This window comes from Saccopteryx leptura, chromosome 5 (assembly GCF_036850995.1).
Source record: "Saccopteryx leptura isolate mSacLep1 chromosome 5, mSacLep1_pri_phased_curated, whole genome shotgun sequence".
NCBI classification, from domain to species: domain Eukaryota; kingdom Metazoa; phylum Chordata; class Mammalia; order Chiroptera; family Emballonuridae; genus Saccopteryx; species Saccopteryx leptura.
This window is the reverse complement of record NC_089507.1, coordinates 46,240,456-46,244,812: the sequence shown is the minus strand read 5'-3', so window position 1 is coordinate 46,244,812 and position 4,357 is coordinate 46,240,456. Positions and strand designations below refer to the sequence as shown.

The 4,357-nt window shown below is 31.9% G+C and overlaps 1 pseudogene; it reads left to right on the top strand.

Moving 5' to 3' along the window:
* The first annotated feature begins 850 nt into the window (after positions 1 to 850).
* LOC136407241 (small nucleolar RNA U3) lies at positions 851 to 936 on the top strand (annotated as a pseudogene).
* Positions 937 to 4,357: the final 3,421 nt, after the last annotated feature.

The following is a 4,357-nucleotide window of genomic DNA, read 5'->3' as shown; positions in this document are numbered from 1 at the left end:
AAACAAACAAACTATGAACAAATCTCTATGCACACTGAACATATCTTATTTTAAAGTAAAAAAAACAAAACAGGAACAAATACAATATTTAAAATAAAGAACAAGTAAATTTAAATCAAGAAACTGACCAGTATTTTAATGGGAACTATGGGCCTGCTTTTGGCTAATGAGATGGTCAATGTGCTCCTCTCACTGACCACCGATGAAAGAGGTGCTCCTTCCAGAAGTGCGGTGGGGGCCAGATAAAGGGCCTCAGGGGACCACATGCGGCCCGCAGACCGTAGTTTGGGGACCCCTGGTATATAATATGGGGGCTTTTTTTTTGTAATTGGTGAGCTAATACATTCACCTCGTCACTGTGTAGTTTTGTCATCTCTCTTAACTCCAGCCAGTCTTGGTTCTTTCATTGCAAATCAAAACGAGTAAAAATAGCTTACCTATTTCTAGGGGTGCTATAAAGTTTAAATTACTTATTTGATATATAATTATGTAATTTTGTAATATAAAACATATATTTGATGAACATTACTGTGTAAACTATAAAGTGCTAAATGAATATCTTGTACCTTGAACCAGTTAATTTCCATAGTGAAACTACATTTATGGCATTATAATTTTTACATTATTTTGCTTTTTGCAGTTTTCATACAATAATTTATCATGAAAATATTTCTGTGCAATTTCACAAAGTTTCTACTTTATTATGTTTAGTTGTGGAAGAATGGTAAAAAATATACTGTAATTAAACAACAATCTTACTCTTGCAAATAATGCTGAAAAACATTTCATTACTAAATGCTAGGTAATCAGATTTGAATTTAATAGATTACCTGAATTACCATATAATGTAAAGACTATACTTTCAGGGATCATTTCTATAGTTTGTTTGTTACCATATAATGTAGGCAATTTATAAAACCTCCAACAGCATATGGTTATCTATTTTCCAAAAATTGAGACTTTAGAAATTTGAAGTTTTTAATAATCTGATGGTTAAAAATAGTCCCATTTAAAAAATGTTTGACTGATATATAATATACCTGCATAAAATTACACAAATCTTAAGAATTCATTAAATTATTACAAAGTAAACAAATATAGATCAGAAAATAAAATATAGTCAACAAGTCAGGAGGCTTACAAAGGATGCTCTTTCTGAGACACCACACTTCCCTCATCACTAAAATTAAATTCTATCCTGATAGCTCGCACCACATTTTAGTAGAGACTGTTTGCAAATTTATTAAAATAGATCAGGGGTAGTCAATCTTTTCATACTTACTGCCCACTTTTGTATCTCTGTTAGTAGTAAAATTTTCTAACCGCCCACCAGATCCACAGTAATGGTGATTTATAAAGTACAGAAGTAACTTTACTTTATAAAATTTATAAAGCAGTTACAGCAAGTTAAAGCATACAATAATAGTTACTTACCAAGTAATTTATGTCAAATTTTTGCTAAGTTTGGTAGAATAAATCTTTTTTTTATATAAATAATTTTTTATTTTAATGGGGTGACATCAACAAATCAGGGTACATATATTCAAAGAAAACATGTCCAGGTTATCTTGTCATTCAATTCTGTTGCATACCCATCACCCAAAGAGAGATTGTCCTCCGTCACCTTCTTGTACCCCTCCCCCTCCTCCTCCCCCTCTCCTTCCTTCCCTTGCCCACCCCCTGTAACCACCACACTCTTGTCCATGTCTCTTAGTCTCATTTTTATGTCCCACCAATGTATGGAATCCTGTAGTTCTTGTTTTTTTCTGATTTACTTATTTTACTCTGTATAAAGTTATCGAGATCCCACCATTTTGTTGTAAGTGATCCGATGTCATAATTTCTTATGGCTGAATAGTATACCATGGTGTATATGTGCCACATCTTCTTTATCTAGTCTTCTACTTTTTTTTACAGTGATTAAAGCCTTTAAGCAAACTCTTGGCCAATACAGCAAGAATTGATAAAAGAGTAGTGTCCTTAACATGTTCACCAAGTCCAAGTTGGTCCCAACACCATGCCAAATCCCTGAAAAATGCAACCCAACCCCAGATCAGTCTGTTAGGAGTAGAATAAATCTTTATAAAACAACTTACTATAGTTAAATCTACCTTTTTATTTATACTTTGGTTGCTCTGCTACCACCCACCATGAAAGCTGGAATGCCCACTAGTGGGCGTTAGGGACCAGGTTGACTACCACTGAAATAGAGTATAGAATATTTACTCTTTGGTTCTGGGTTTCTTTTATTTTATAATAAGTTTGTGATATTTATTGATATTATTGCAATTTAATTACATTATATTACATTGATTTAATACATTAAATAAATTTGTGATATTTGATATTGCAATTTAATTATATTAAATTAATTTCATTATATTACATTGATTGTAATGGCTGTATATTATTTTATTGTATGACTATGTTATAATTTATTTATGTATTTTATACCTAAAATTTATTTATATTCATAGAAATGCAATTGATTTTTTCTATATTGATCTTATAACCAGCAAGTTTAAATAATCTAATAATTCTAAGTGTTTAACTATAGGTTACTTGGTCTTACCCTGTTCAATTAACTTGACATCTTTGTTGAAACTCTTCTGAACATAGAAGTATGACTCTATTCTCTACTCTATTTGATTATTCTATATGTCTATCTTTACACCAGTCATATATTGCCTGATTATTGTAACTTTAATTCAATTTTATAATTATGCTGTACACATCATACATGTCCTTCTGTTTTAAGATCATTTGAGCTACCTTACATCTTTGCTTTTCCAAGGGAAATTTGAAAAAAGATTTTCAATTTCTCCAAAAAGGTTGATATCATTTTTAAAACAAATTTATATAAATTGTTTAAGAACTTTATAAGATTTGTACTGATTTGCATATACCAATTTGAAGATAACTGCCTGTAAAAAATATTGTCTCTCCCTCTCTCTCTCTCTCTCTCTCACTATATAAGAATGATACGGTATAGGTAGTTAAATCTTACATTTTCTTTTTTTTTAAGTCTTTTATATTCTCATTTGCATTATTTTAGTTTTTTTAACCAACATCTGGCATAGTTTTCATTATATTTATTTTTTAATATATACAGAGAATGACAATTTTTACCCAAGAACAATTTTTCAAAGAATGATAAAAAGAACTCTTAAATGTTCTTATACTAGGCCTAATTAAAAGTCCAGTGAATTCCAAAATGTAGAAATCATTCAGGCCATGGCCTAATTGAAGATGTACTGTTCATATTATGAGAAGAAAGGGAACATTTCCTAAAGAGATACAAGGCCCTTGTAATAGGCACCAGCCAGAATTAGCAGAACTTGCTTGTTACTAAATTTTAAAATGGATAGAACAGATGGGGTGTCATTGTATATATAAGACTACATAAGAGTTTATTTGTTTAAGGAGCACTTTCAAAAATCAGGATTTAGTAACCTGGTAAGGTCACCTTATGTCAATCCTGATATTCCACTGGAATTAAAAAGGCAAGGGAGATGGACATGTTAAGGTATAAATCCAGAAAACCTACCGCATGACATTTCCAGGGAGAGCTAAGATGGCACTAACTTTACTACAGTTACAAGGCAATTGGTAAGAGGAAAATAAGAGCATTATTTAAAATCTTGGTAGTAACTGTCTTCTTTGAGTCGGGATGATTGTAGAGGATGCTCTATAAACTTGACTTGCAAGTACTGGGGAGGTAGAGTTCTAATGGCCTCAGTTGACACATAGATTTGTGTCAATAGTTAAATAAACCATGGTCTCTAGGGATGAGATAGATTAAAAGCTATTAACTGAATTGCTTAGCTTTTATAGCCAAAATAAGAAGAATGGGAAGCTGATATTAATAGTAGCAGTAGAATAATTGCCTGTAACTTTGTTTCCAGAATGGAGCAATTTCTGAGTCAATACCCACTGAGTTTAAAAAAATTAAGTACCCACAATCCTAGGAAAGACTGACAATTTATTATACCAGTGATATCAGAACTGCTTTTCAAACTATTTAATCAATCAATGATAACTTTGTAGTCATAGTAACAAGTAAAAAGTAAGCACCAGGTTGGGCTGTAAACTAGAGTGGCCAACCAACGACAACCTGCTTCAGTAAGCATGCCAGCCAATTGGTAGAGCCTCGTACTTTGAACATCAGCCAGAGTGGTAGAAACTCCAGTGAACACATGTCTAAAACTGAATATCAACATGTACTTACTTTAAACCAATACCAATCACCCTTCTTTAGACAACAGAAATTATGATTTTAGACTGATATCAACCCCTTTTGTGTTTTTAACCAATACAACCCAAAAAAGGTCTTTCTCTGACTCATACAGATCAGCAT